The following is a 14076-nucleotide window of genomic DNA, read 5'->3' on the forward strand; positions in this document are numbered from 1 at the left end:
AAGACCTTCCAGCAGAGCGAACGCCGTTTAGCTGCGAGCGCGACAGAACGAAGGATTCCGTGAGTCGTTTTCGTCACTCTTCGTTCTCATAGGCGGCCCCTACTGTAGGTGCGAGAGAGACAAACGAAGAAAGTGATGTATCCTTATCCCTGTCCTGCCGGGGTGCCCAAGGGTGCCGGCGTGCCGGCGCGCCGGCGCCTCACCGGCCGGGTGGCGGGTGGGCCGGGCGCATGGTGGCGCTTGGCCGCGCTTGGCGCTGCGAGGCGGGCCGTCTGCTGTAGTCTGGCGCCCTAGCCAAGGCCCTGGCGGCCCGGCCGTACGGCTACAGCTCGCGGTGTGGTGGCGTGGGGGTGCCGGGGAAGGGGTGGTGCGCGCTGCCGCGCCACGCACGCGCAGACCCTGCAGACGCCGGCACGGCGGCACGGCGGCGGGGAAGGGCAGCAAGGGCACGCCGCACTCCGCGGCGGCACGGACGCCGCACCGCGTGGCGGGAGATGGAGTCTAGGCAGTGACCAAAGGCACGCTGTGGCACGCTGTGGCGTAGGCCAGGCTCAGCAGCAGCAACACAGCGAGCACCGCACCGCGTGCGCGACGCCGGCACCCCCGCGACCTCTGCGATCACCGCGACCACCGCGGCCCGGGCTGTCACCATGTCCCGGCAGTGTGACCGGCCGGTCGGGGACTTCGTCAGGGGCCTCGAAGGGGCAGGGGGCTTCCGGTGCACCCAGCTGATCGCGCCGTTGTAGACGCCCGAGCAGTGACTGCAGTGGAGCGACGCGGGAGTGGCACCAGTGACACACGCCCCAGTGAGAGAGTGACAGTGACAGAGTGACAGAGTGACAGAGAGACGCCGGGATCGACGCAGGGAATGCCGCCTCGCCGGCCGGCGACTGCAGCGGCCGCCGCGGTTCTCCAGCAAGGCCACCAGAGGGGCCTTGTTGTGCTGTAGGAGCACCGCCGGACCGCCGGCCGCCAACATGTCTCGCAGGAAGCAGGCCAAGCCGCGAGCGCTCAAGAGTGAGTATACCAGAGCAGTACAGACTTTCGGTCTTCGTGCACGCGGGAGTGTGAGTGTTGCATTCGCTCGGGGTGCATTACAAAACGTGTGTGTGTGTGTGTGTGTGTGTGTGTGTGTGTAGGTGTGTGAAAGAGGTGTGGGGTGAGTGGGAGAGAGAGAGAGAGAGAGAGAGAGAGAGAGAGAGAGAGAGAGAGAGAGAGAGAGAGAGAGAGAGAGAGATCCAAGTTGTCTCGGTTTCCTTCCTGAACACGCAGGGTGGTAGAACGCTAGTACGCGGTACTTCCCCGCCGAGCTGCCCCCCAGTGCTGCCGCGCTGCCGCTGCGCCGCGCCACACCGCGCCGCACCACGCCGCACCGACCGTGGGGACGGATTTGTCAAGCTGTGCGTCCCTGCGTCCCCGGGTCCCTAGGTGCCACTGCATCCATATTCCAAACAAAAAATAAGAGAAGCCAGCACGCGAGGGGTGGGGTAAGGGGGGCCGGAGGGGCTTTACTGCGGTGTGGAGCTGTGGAACTGGCCACCGGGCCTGGTGCATCATGTCAGCCAGCGAACAACCTGCAGTGCGTGCTGCGCGCTGCGCGCCGCCGTGCTCGGACCACGCCGTCCAGGCCGTCCTCTTCGAGGTGCAGCCCGTCTCGCACTTGCCTCCCCACCTCCCCGACGATGTTCGTCACTGCCACTGCGGGGTGGTAGGACGCGCCACGCCACGGCCTTCGCCACTGGGAACAAAAAAAGCCATCCCGCTGCCACCCGCTGCCCTGCGGGTTAATCACCCCAGTTCGGGTTATCTAAGGTGTGCTTGCTCCCCGCTTGCCCCTCGGCTTGCCCGCGCGCCGCACACCGTCCTCAAGTCCCCCGTGGACTGAACACGCGTTATAGTGCCCCAGCCACCCCGCCCCGCCCCTGGCCATCCCGACCCATCCCGACTGCAGCGGGGCCGGGCGGGACTCGCACCTCGGGCGCGGCGATGTGTCATGTAAAATACGGCCCCCTCGACGTCGCTCTGTAAAAGATACAAACCGCGGGGCGGGCGGGCTGGTGGGCTGGCGTGGCGTGCTGGCGGCGGCTTTGGCGCCAACCTCGTGATAGCCGGGTAGCCCTCCCGGCACCGCGCGCTGCCTAGGCCCACTGTAGGCGTTCCTGGCGCAGCACGACGCGTTCCGAAGGCAGTAGTTCGCTTGGTGCAGCCCAGGGGTGCAGCGCCACGGCGCAAGAGTGCAGCACCGTTTTTCATCCGGGCACTGCGACCTTTCGGCAGCGTCTTCACGGCCTGCTTCGCCTGCTTCGTGCGGCACGGAGCCCGGAGTGGCACGGAGGCACGGCGCGGAGATGAGGGCCCTGGCTGCGTTCCCCTGGGACGGCGGGGACGGCGGGGCCGGCGGGGCCGGACGCCAGTCTGGAACTGGGGCTGGCAGGGCTGGCGTCGCTGGCGAGGCGAGCCCTGCAGGGTGGGCGCGGAGCGGCGCGGAGGGCTCCGAGCGCCGAAAAACGCCGACTACAGTCCGAGCCAACACCATCACCGCCATCGTCTACGTTGCCGACGTGGTCCTCGTTGCCGAGCCGGAACAGCGCCGTGTCCGAGGCCGTGTCGGCGGCGTCGGGGGGGGCCCGTCGGAGACCGTGTCCGAGACCGTGTCCGAGACCGTGTCCGAGACCGTGTCGCCGCTGCTGGTATCGCGGCCTAATAGGGTGGCCATTAGTTTTGTCCGAGGACCCACCCCGCCGCTGCCTGCGCCGCCACGATGTCCGAATCGAACAGATGACCAGTGTCGTTAGGGCCGCGCGGCTCGGCGCAGCCCGGGGGAAGGGGGAGGTGGCAGCGGGGCCATCCACCCGGCGATAAGTCATCTGGGAGAGTAATGAGAGCTTGGTCGAGTCCAGCAGAAGACCTAGGTTGGACCGAGGGAGCAGCATCCCCTGTCCGGAGCCCCTCCCGCGCCCCTTTCTGTGGCCCCTGCCGCCCCCGGCCGCCCCAGGCCGCTGGCCGCCTGGCCGCCAGGACGCCGTCGCACTGGTCGGTGCTCCGCTGTGTCCTGTCCCGGCCGTGTCCTGGATGCCGCGCGAAGGACGAAGTAGCGCCGCGAGGGCGTAGCGTGGCGCAGCCTGGGATGGGGCTGCGAGGCCGGGCGAGGCTCCTCTGGGACCAGATGAATCTCCTGGGCGGCAAAGTTTCCACTCCCTGGCGGCAGTCCCCGCAGCCCTGCCTTGGCCCTGCCTGCCATCCTGGACTCGCTGTGTTCGTGCGTGCGTGCGTGCGTGCATGTGTGTGTGCTGGCAATGGGATCGATCCAGGACGATCCACACCGTCCCTCTAAATAGTAAATAACAGCGCGGTGTCCATTTTCCATTTTCACGGCAGGAAAGTCTCCCACCGCGCCGACATCTCAAGCGCGAAAATATTTTCACGAAACATAAAAAACGAACCGCAAATCGCTGCATATCTGGTAGAAGCCACTTTGAGGCGCACTGGGCGGCGGCACATTTCCCTGGTGGATGAAACTGATCTTGTTCCTCCCCCCAAAGTGGGAGAAGATGGAGGGGGGAGGCACAGCCTTTGTTTGTCGATTACGAATGAACCCCCGGGGACGGCGGTGCGCGGCGGTGCGCCATCCGCAAGGCTTAGGTTTCAGGTAAGGGCACAGAGGCGGGGCCGCACCGCGCCCGGCCAGGCGAATTAGCCCAGCGGCCGGCCAGCCGGGCAGTAATGCTCGGGAAGGAAGGCCAGGTCGGCGGAGTCGCATCGGCGTGACCGGCACAGTCAGCGACAGCCAGCCAAGTCAGGGCGGTCAGCTTGAGTTGGCCGAGCTCGACTAGCCAAGCTAGCGGAGCGAGCTAGGCGAGAGCGCCCGCGAACGCGGGGGTAGGCAGCCCGCCGCAACGCCGCGCGCGCTCACTGCCTACCTGCCGGGGGACCACGGCGACCACGCGTGGCGGGGCGGGGCGGGGCGGGGCGGGGCGGGGCGGGGCGCGGCGGGATTACAACCGGCCCGCAATGAGACGCACGGCACGCCGCGAAGGCCCTGCAGCTCCCGGCCCCGCCCGCCCCGCCTGCGAGACGCTGAAAAGGAGCGCGGGTGAGAAAATGATATGGGAGGGAGAGCGACCGGGAGGGAGAAAGAGAGGGCAATGTTATGCAAACACAGAGGCAGAGCAAGATGGTGTTAAATAATTTATTTTCGCAGCAACACTCCGCCGCGGCGGGTAGGAGGGGAGGGGGGCGGGGGGCGGTCGGCGTTCATAAGTCGCCACTACTTGAAGGAAGCCTGGTGGGGTCGGCGCAGAGCGGCGCAGGGCGGCGCAGAGGGCAAGTAGGGAGGAGTGGTGGTGAAAAGTGAAGGTGATGTGGCGAGGGGGGGGGAGGCGGGGGGCTTGATAAGGCATTTGTATGTGTGCATGTTTGCACGGCCCGGCTATGAGTGTGGGATTGGTATGGAGGGCGAGGCCGGGCCCAGGTCTTTGACGAGACCCTGGGCTCTGCGTGCGTGCGTGTGGGCGTGCGTGTGTGCGTTACCTCGTCTCACGCGGTGCCCTGGCGGCGCCTCCGCAGCGCCACACCACCGCCCCTCTCGGCGTGAGATGTATAACTGGATTCTCTCCTCACTAGCATATCGCACACGCTCGGGAATAATCGGCAAGCCGAGCCCGCCGCGCCCCTCGCCGCGCTCCCATTCCTCCCATTCCTCGCCACCCGAAAAAAGGGAATGAAAAGAGGAGGCTGTTTTCTCGTGCGTCGAATAAGCCAAGCCGAAGGTATTGGTCGTCCTTGACGTCGGCAGGGCGGCAGCGCGGCGGGGCCTACCACCGCCTATCCTGGTTTCGCGCAGCGAGCGGCGTGGCGTAGCGCGAAGAGTGGAATTTGTCTTGGAAGTGTCATTATGAAACCACAGCCGCGGCAAGTTCCATGCATTTGAGACGAGGGACCGGAGGGGCCCGGGGGAGCCGCCAGCATCTGCAGCACGGAGCGGAGCAGCTCGGGCGGGGCGGGGCGGGGCGAGGCGGGGCGGGGCGGGGAAGCCCGAGTCCTCGGAGGCCTCGGAGGCCACGGAGGTCGAGGCAGGGTGCCGAGGCCGGGAGCGACGCACCGCGGGAACGGGTTGCTGCACAGGCCTGGACGGCCAGCAGCCAATCAGAAGCCAGGAGACGACTCAGGCACTTAAGGGTGGTCAAAATCATGAACCAAAAAACGTCAATTTTTGAGCGATTTTGACTTTGCCTCCACTCCACACAGGCCTCCACGATTCTGACATGCCGAAACGGCAGCCTCGCCGTCACCCTTCTCGGAGGGCGCTATGGGGCTGGCGGGGCTGCAGACTCATTCCGAGAGTCGTTTCCGTCGCTGTCTCTCTCGCGCCCACGAGGGATGCCCCGTAAGTGCGAGGGAGACAGGGCGACGAAAACGACTCTCAGCGCCGGGGCCGCGAGGCACGACGCGAGCATCGCGAGCATCGCCTCGAATGAGTGGCGCGCTCGCCTGCTCCCTGGAGCCCCTGGAGCCCCTGGAGCAAACCAGGCATAACGGGGCCAAAATAAATAGAATGAGTGTCGCCGCCGCCTCGGCCGCCTCGCCGCCGCGCCGCCTCGCCGCTCGCAGGGTGGGATTTCGCGGCGTGCGACGCGCGGCGCGCCGAGACGTGGATGTCAATTGGGCGAGGAAGGGGACGCGCCGCGACGCTCGCCGCGCGTGAGGAGAGACGAATCCATCGCCTTATAAATGGAGCCGTGTCTGTTTACCCGTGGAAATAAGGCGGCCCGGGTATCTGGCGATATGGAGCAAGAGCGAGACGGGAGGCGCCACTTGGGTGTGCAAATTTCACTTGCTGCTTGCTTACAGCTTCATCAGTGCAGTCCTCGCGAGCGTCCCCGCCATGCGCCGCGGCCGGGGAGCGCGAGGGGGGAGGGGAAGGGGGCGCGGAGGAGATAATGGGGCAAAGAATGAAAAGTGGTTTCGATAAAAACACCGCAAACACGCAAACAGCGGCAGAGCATTGTTCGTCGGAGGGCTCACCAATGCGACGCTGCATTTCCTGGTTTGGAGAGAGCAGAGTCCGGAGAAAAAGAGGAGTGACGTAAAAATGGAAAAGGTCTGGTGGCCCTATAAATGGCGCGCTTAGTGTGGTTAGGCGCCTCTCAACTCCCACCCCGCACTGCCCCGCGCCATCCATGTCACGCTTCACAGCCAGCGGGCGGGGGCGCGGCGAGGCGCGGGTGCGGCGCTGTGGCTCTCTGTGGAACACGGTCCGTGCATCCGATGGTCATTATTTAGGCATGACTTTTAGATTGATAGTTATGTGCTGCACTAGTGCAGCGCAACGCGCACTGTGACGAATGCAGCGCGCGGCGCCGCGGCGTGGCTGGCCGCCATTGTCGTAGAAAAACAGTGCGGACGGGGGTTCGAATACCGCCGGCCTCCTCTTTTTTCTTCCGGGGGGCGCGAGGCCTGCACCGGCAGCAGGAAGTTTGCGCCAGGCCAATCAACATTTAGCGTCTGCCTGCGTCGCGTCGCGTCGCGTCGCACGGCGGGTGCGCCCCCATCTCATCCGGCGCCATGCCTTGCATTCGCTCTCTTCCCTTTGATGGCCCGTCGCGCGAATTGACGCTAGCCACACGCACGCCACCGCGGGCGCGACGGGCACGGCGAGAGCAGCGTACGTGGCCAGGCCGGGCCGCGCAGTTGCGGCAGTGCAGCGGGCGGCCGGGCAGGCCGGGCTAACCAATACCGGTAATGCGCAACGCCGAGCACCGAGTCAGACCAGCGAATCCCCCAACAGTTCATTTGCAGCGGGGGCGGCTTGCCCGCACAGCGCTGTGAAAGGGTCGCGGCGACAGTGGTCGCTCGCACAGGCCGGGCCCGGCCAGCCCCCTCCCCGCAGAAAGCAGACCATTCAAAATCGGTCTCGCGACTATTCCATCATGGAACACCACCAGCAGCACGTCATCTGGCTAAAGCCCGCACACAAGGGCCCGGTTTGTGTTTTCGAAAAGTCCGTGCGTTTGGCGCGTTTGCGTACGCACTGCTGGTCCCGCGCCCGCAGTGGAAATAAGCTCTCTGCGGCCGGTGGCGGCGAGGGGGAGGGGGAGGGGGTGCGCTCGTGATTAGCTCCCTGTGTGATGCGGACTGATGCCATCCGAACGGCGACCAGGTCATTACATTTGGAATAGCTAAAAGCATCGCCATTTCGGCGGCCAGGCCGCGCGTCCGGGTCGCGTTCAGGCAGCCCTACGCCGGCGAGTACACCCCACTGTCGGAAAGCCTGCCCTTGGCGCCGCTCGGCCATTTCGGATTCCAGGAACGCGGAGGGCTCGCGGGTGCATGCAGCGGAAGGTTGCAAAACTCGCTATAAGCCCCCCGCCCCCTCCACCACCTGTCCGAGCTAGGTCTGGCGTAAGCCCGAAAGTATAACCCATCAGGCAGTTTCACCCACGCCTCGTCGGCCCTGGCCTGGCCTGGCCTGGCCGCGCCCCGGCATTGTTGGTCGTATTCATGAGGGGCACACAAAGTTTTAGAGTATCAACTGGTGCGAGATAGAGTTCCTTTGTGGGGATCGGACCTGATTAGGCGGTGTCCGAATGAAGCGGACGGAAGAGAAAGAGAAACAAAGTGCACGGATCGGGGCGGCGCGCGGCCGTGGAGAGAGAGGGAGAGAGGGAGAGAGAGAGAGGGAGAGAGAGAGAGAGAGGGAGAGAGAGAGAGAGAGAGGAAGAGATAGGCATCATAAATTCATCCGGCAATCATTACGCCGCGTTGCGCTCGTCGCTGCTTTCTACTCGGCGCACCGCAGATCATAGGAAACGCCCGCAAAACACGGCCGTGGCCAACGCGGCCAAAACGCACGCCGATCTGGCTGGGTCGCGGGGCCCGCCGGGACGTGGGAGGGAGAAGCAGAGAGCGCGTGTGTGGGAGGGAGGGAGAGAGAGGGGCTAGAGCCACGCGAGAAGGGACGCATTGTGAAGTGTATAGGTGTGTGCAAAAAGGGGTAGAAAAAGGAACGGTGCGAGTGGAGCGGCAGGCAAACAGGAAAACCTGCGAGCCGCCTATTTCGTGTCCTCATTGCTCGTTGCGCCGGCAACTTCGGGGAACCCCGGAAAATGCACTTTGGGATGTGAACTTGTTTACGTTAATCGTGCGCTCGGTCGAAGCCTTTTAGTCGGACTCGTCAACTTTAGCAACAAAGGAGGCAAAAAACGTTGTCGCTTTAACAGAACAAACCGAAACGTCCAAATAACCTCAAATACGATACAACAGAGATTAAAAGAAAAAGTTCGGTTTAGAGCAACGCACTCTGCCTTTGAACTTCACTGAATAAATTCAGCGGTCGCGGAAAGATCACGGGAAAGAACAGGTAGGATAGTAGGACTATAGGCTCATCCTGGGACAGTAATCCATGCTCGCGTCCCCGCGACGCGACGCATCACCGAAGTAGTCATTGACGCACTTTTGAAATATAGATGCGCCTCGCCGCTTCGCTGGCGCTGCCCGCAGGGTGGCGGGCTGCAGGGACGGCCACAGTGCACCAGTGCAGGGCTATATGTTATGGGTGGCCGAAGAGCGCCCCGGGCTCGTCCCGGCGAACGGACAAGCAGACAGGCGGGCAGACGGGCAGGCAGACAGACAGGCAGACATGCTGTGTAGGAATGCCAGGGGCAGTGCACCATAACAGGCAGATGCATTACTGGTACTTCAGCTAGAACAACGTGTCGCCCCGCCACAACGTCCAAAACATACTCAAAATGTAAAAATACTTTTTGATCCAACTGGGCAGATGAAGAGACTATAGAGGCCATCGATAATAGGATCGTATACCAGCGGTTCTCAACCTTTCTCGGCTCGCGACCCCAAATTTGTAGCCAAAAATTTCCGCGACCCCCAGGAAAAGTTTCGCGACCCCACGGGACCCCTCCTTTAGCATGCCACTGCGTCTGATCCGAGGCGGGCATTTTGCTCCCTCAACGGGCAATTGGTCTTTGGACCTTCCTTTAGCATGCCTCTGTTACGGAGTGCGATTATCAGTCTTAGTTTGGGAGCAGTATTGTCTCAAAGTTGGCCAAAACGCTCAGAAACGTCTTTAAAAAATCATGTTTTGGGTCGATTTTAAGCAGCCACTGCGTCTGATCCGAGGCGGGCATTTTGCTCCCTCAACGGGCAATTGTTCTTTGGACCTTCCTTTAGCATGCCACTGTTACGGAATGCGATTATCAGTCTTAGTTTGGGAGCAGTATTGTCTCAAAGTTGACAAAAACAGGCACAACGATTTTTCAAAGACATTTCTGAGCGTTTCGGCCAACTTTGAGACAATACTGCTCCCAAACTAAGACTGATAATCACACTCCGTAACAAAGGCATGCTAAAAGAAGGTCCAAAGACCAATTGCCCGTTGAAGGAGGACGAAATACCGCCTCGGGTCAGACGCAGTGGCTGCTTAAAATAGGCCCAAAACACGATTTTTCAAAGACATTTCTGACCGTTTCGGCCAACTTTGAGACAATACTGCTCCCAAACTAAGACTGATAATCACACTCCGTAACAAAGGCATGCTAAAGGAAGGTTCAAAGACCAATTGCCCGTTGAAGGAGGACGAAATACCGCCTCGGGTCAGACGCAGTGGCTGCTTAAAATAGGCCCAAAACACGATTTTTCAAAGACATTTCTGACCGTTTCGGCCAACTTTGAGACAATACTGCTCCCAAACTAAGACTGATAATCACACTCCGTAACAAAGGCATGCTAAAGGAAGGTTCAAAGACCAATTGCCGGTTGAGGGAGCAAAATGCCCACCTCGGATCAGACGCAGTGGCTGCTTAAAATCGGCCCAAAACACGACCCCCGCTACCTCGCCGCGACCCCTTAAAATTTTTTCGCGACCCCACTTGGGGTCGCGACCCTAAGGTTGAGAACCACTGTCGTATACGTTCTACATGTAACAGTCGACGACACGGGCATACCAGCTTGGGATATCCACGCGCAGAGTAGACAGAATATAAATGTGCGCTAATAACCAAGCCCCTGCGTTGTGTGCCGCGTATCCGTGTCAAACCTCGGCCACGCCATGCCCCGCCATGCCATGCCCAGCAGATGCACCCTTGCCCCTAATGCTGCTCCACTGTATCACACGAGCCACACGACCCCTCCCACTAATTCTTCATCCGCGGCCATGGTTGTTTGCTGCAGCGAGTCGCGCGTATCAATTTAGAGTGTCCTTCCCGTGTCTCGTCCGCCGCGTGACGGCGAGCAGATACGTCACGGGCACGTCACGAGAGCGTCACGCGAGCGTCACGGACACGATATGACAGCCGGTTTTAAAGCGGTACTCGGACGGGTGGCGGCAAAATGCGCCGAGATACGCGTTATGAGAATGAACCCATCAGCTTCGCTTCGCCAGCCTGTCTCTGTTGCACTCGCGGTGCGTCCCGTAGGGGCGCGAGAGAGACCGAGTGACTCAGGTAAAGAGGCCACTAGCACGATAACCGGCAGAGCGACAGCTGAAGGCGCCCCGACGCAACCGCGAGACCTTGCTAAAGTCGGCCGCAGTGCACACATGCAGAGTCACCGTGCTGGCCGGTGCACTTCGGGGAGGGCGGGGGGCTGCAAGCGAGCTGAAAGCCACGCCTTCGACACCTGAGGGGTTCGCCGCTGCGCCGCCGGCCCCGGTGTGCCCCGGTGTGCCCCGGTGCCACTGATGGACCAGTGGGACTTCCCCGACCTTCCCGACCTTCTCGAGGCCGTAAGAGGACTGCAGGAGAGCAGGGCGTACTCGGGTGGGTGCGGCGCACACGCCACTGCAGGCGCAACCGCGCCGCCGCGCCTCTTTCCAGCCTAGCCTCGCGGCCGGGGCCGTCAGGGAGGGGCAGTCCACCAGCAGGCTAGGCACGGCTCCGGGGAGGTCGCCGAGGGCCGCGGGGCGGGGGAGGGGAGGGGGCGCTGGTCCGCGCCGAGCGTGCTCCGCGGGGACGTGGTCCCTACGGAGCAAAGTGCCCCGGCCACGACGGCCCGGCCACGACGGCAGGACGGCGGGAGGACAAGCTTGGCGTCCTGGCAGCCCGTGTCAGGGCAGGCAGGGCGGCCTAGGGTGGGTGGGTCCCCGGGCCGACGGCCGACGGGGTGACGCCAGCATGCCAGGGCGCCAGGGCCTCATGAAATACCCCGTGTTCCTAAATAACACACCAGCCGCGTTCGCGCTTCGCGCTCCTGCGACGTCGCGGCGACATCGGCCCGCGTCTATTGACGGGCCACGGCGCGCCAAGGCAAGCCACGCCCGAGGTGGTGCGGCGTCTCCTGTCCAGGAACTCCGCGGCGAAGATTGAGCGCCGGTCCTGTGAGGCCGCGCGGCCGGGCAGCCCCGGAGCGTCCTGGAAGAGAGGCCGGGAGCTGGAGGCTGGAAAAGAGAGCAGCGTCTCCGCGCGGACGACGCGCCCTCGGCTGCGCCGCCAAGCCGCCAAGCGGACCACCAAGGAGGCATTCGCTCCACGCAGGAACATTCATATTCTTAAAAGCCACTCTCTTTAAAATTTGGTTTAAAATGAAATAAAAAAAAATTCCAATGCTAATCGCATTGCAAGGTGTTCCCATTTTCATAAGTGGTTTAAAAGTAAAAGATGAAATACCAATAAAGAGGAGTTCTGGTCAAACCTGATTAGGGATGTAAGAGCCGCTAATATTACCGGTAAAGTCCACATCACCAGTGCCAAACCGCGATTTTCACACATTTTTCCGACCACCTGCTGGAGTGGCAGTCACGGGGCAGTCGCATAGTGCAGAGCGACGTCGCGCGGTTTATTACTTCTACATACACGGCAGAGTTATACGACAAGCGGCCGGGGTCAGGACAAGGTTCCTAGCCGCCTGGATGTCTGGCGACGTCGGGCGTAGTGGCGTAGTGCGTTCCGGGGGAGACGGCTCGGCGCCGTGACCGAGGGGCCGAGGCCGCCTGGATGCTGCGCGATGGCGGGCGATGCCGGGGTCGGGGTGCGCAGCGGGCGCAGAGCCCCGGCGGTGCTGGAGGTCGGCTGGGGCTCGGGGGGCCTCCAGCCCGGCTCCGCTCCGCTCGGTCCTGGGGCCTGGGGGTAACCCCAGGGGACCCCGCCATCACGCATCTCCTGGATGGAGGCTGTCCCTGCGGGCCCCGGGGCTGCGATGGCCTGGGCTGTGCTGAGTCGGGTGCCCCCCCCCTCCCCGACCACCGCCACCCCCGCACCCTCTCCAGTTACTTGGCCCTCGGCCCGCGAGCCCCGAGGGTGCGCACCCCCCACCACGCCGCGCCACCACACCGTCAAGCCGGCTCGCCGGCCTCGTCTCCCTCAAGTCTACCGCTCCGGTTGACGTGCCGCGGGCGTGACGCGTGCGTGACGCGTGCGTAACGCGCCGTCACGCCCCGCGACCTGCCCCACGCACCGAGTCCACGTCGGCGGACAGCAGTAGCCGCAGCAGAGCGGCCTTGGACACGAATTCTGCCGGCCAGCCAATTTGGAGAGCACGGCGTCGAGGCCGTACTCCACGCGGCCACGCTCCATGCCGCGCCACTACGTTGGTCGTTTCCGTCGCCCTTTCTCGTCATCGGTGACCGCGGCCTGCCCGCCCGCTCCCCCTCCCCCACCCTCCGGTCTCCCAGTGCTCCCCTGGGCAGCCCCCCTTGGGACAACCCCCGCCCCCGGCAGTCCTAAATTCCCAATGCCTTGCTGGCGCTTGCTGGGGGTGGGGTTGGGCTGGCGGGGCTGGCCGAGCCCCAAGGCTGACCTGTATTGCCGACATGGCTATACCGCGCGGCGCGCAGCCATCCGCGACTGACTGCTGAATCCGTCGACACCTCCGGCTGGACCTGCAGGGCACCTGCAGGGTCTTGTCGACCTTGGCGCGGATCTTCGTCGCGGCGCCCCGCCTCTCCTGTTGCGTGCGGGGCCGGGTGGAGCGGGGCGAGGGCATTTTCCCGATCGGCCCGCGCCATAGCAGACATCCCGCACAGCTTCTCGTCGCTCTGCCTCTCTCGCCCTGCACGCGACGCCCCATGAGAGTGAGAGAGACGGAACGAGCCGGGACCGTGGCGGCGGCGGCCCTCGGTCCGGGCGGCGACGCGGCGACGCTGGCATCGTGGCGTACATCCAGCAGATAGTGGGCCTGCCGGGACTGGGTTATGGTGCGGCGCGGGCCGCGGGGGAGGGGAGGGGAGGGGCGCAGGTGGCGGCGCCAGGGGTGTGGTGCGGTGTCCGCCCGGCCCGCCGCGGTCCGCCCCGGCCGCCCTAGCGGCGCCTTGGAGCGCTGCGGTGGTCTCATAAATGTGAATAATTCGGAACAGGACTACAGGGTGCTAGAGCCTCTCTAGTGCCCCAGTGTAGTGGCCGTGCCTGGGCGTGCCTGGACGAGCCTGGCAGTGCCGTGGTCAGGCACTTGTGCGAGTACCGCGCATCAATGAGTAACGCGGATTCCCTGGGAATTAGGTGGCTGCCGCTGCCGCCCGGATAAACTTGAATGATGCAGCGTCGCCGCCGCAAGTGGTGCGAGTGGGTGCGACTCGGACTCGGGCTGTTGGCGCCACGGCCCAAGGACCACGGACTCGCCTCGCCGAGGTTTCTCGGGGGTTCTTTTTGCGCGCGGCGCTGCCAGTGGCGTTGCATTGTGTGCAGTGACGCAGCGAGGCTGACCCGCGGGATGGCGCGGCGCAGCGCTGCGAGGGGTGCAGTCGTACCGGGGGAGGGCCTGCTGGGGGCTGGCGGGGCTGGCGGGGAGCGGTGGCGGTCCGTGTGCCGTTAACCTTCCTAACGGCCGGGTTACGGCTGGCCGCTACGACGCTCCGGCGCAATGTCGGAGCGGCGCGGCACGGCGCGGCACGGCACGGCAGGGCCAGATGCCCGCTAGGGTAGGCCCCTGGACGCGGCGCGGTTCCCACAGGCGACGCCGGCCGTCGCGATGGACCAGCAGCTGTCGTGCTGGACGGAGAGAGGGGGGGGGGATGGAGAGGAGAAGGGCATTGGTATAGTACGGCTGTATGCCACTAGACGCCCACGGCGCCCGCCCCTGTGAGGCGCCCTGCTGCAGCCCCCCAGGGGGTGGACGGGACGGGTGTGGCCC

The sequence above is a fragment of the Thrips palmi genome, unplaced genomic scaffold, assembly GCF_012932325.1.
Source record: "Thrips palmi isolate BJ-2018 unplaced genomic scaffold, TpBJ-2018v1 HiC_scaffold_16, whole genome shotgun sequence".
Classification (NCBI taxonomy): Eukaryota; Metazoa; Arthropoda; class Insecta; order Thysanoptera; family Thripidae; genus Thrips; species Thrips palmi.